The sequence below is a fragment of the Arachis duranensis genome, chromosome 4 (assembly GCF_000817695.3).
Source record: "Arachis duranensis cultivar V14167 chromosome 4, aradu.V14167.gnm2.J7QH, whole genome shotgun sequence".
Lineage (NCBI taxonomy): Eukaryota > Viridiplantae > Streptophyta > Magnoliopsida > Fabales > Fabaceae > Arachis > Arachis duranensis.
In genome coordinates this window covers 87,744,191-87,744,931 of record NC_029775.3, presented here as the reverse complement: position 1 = coordinate 87,744,931, position 741 = coordinate 87,744,191, and positions in this window count along the sequence as shown.

Here is a 741-nt window from a genome sequence, read left to right as displayed (position 1 = left end):
CATCTTGCAGTTGAGGTAGTTTGAAGATTTCTCTTATTTTGTCCAGATGGAAGTACATAACTTGCCCTCTGACCATGGTTCAGTAGGTATGGTAAGCAGTTCCAGTCATTCTCTGCTTATCTGTTAACCACAGATTTGAGTAGAATTCCTGAACCATGTTCCTTCTAACCTTTATTTCAGGATTGGTCAGAACTTCCCAACCTCTGTTTCGAATTTGCTCTTGGATCTCCGGATATTCATCTTCTTTCAGATCAAATTTAACTTCCGGGATCACTGACCTTAGACCCATTATTTTGTGATAATGGTTTGAATGTTTCTTGGTTAAGAACCTCTCTTGATTCCAAAGTGGTCTTGGATTATTCTCTTTCTTGCCTTTTGAAGTGCTTTATTTTCCCTTAGGAGTCATTATCTTAGTGAGTCTTAGCTCAGTGATCACGCAAAACACACCAAACTTAGAGGTTTGGCTTAGTGATCACGGAAAAGCACACCAAACTTAGAGGTTTTGCTTGTCCTCAAGCAAAAAGAAAAGAAAGAAGAGAAGAGAGAGAGAGGAAGAGGAAATTCGAATGGTGTGGTGGGAGGAGAGAGCCAAACATATATTTATAAGGTGGGGAGGGGAGTTTTTTCGAAAAACAAGGAGAGATTTGAAGGAGATTTGAGAGATGCGGAAAGAAATTGAGAAAAGGGTGATTTTTTTGAACAAAATTTGGGAATGATTTGAGAGATTTGAAGAGTGATTTT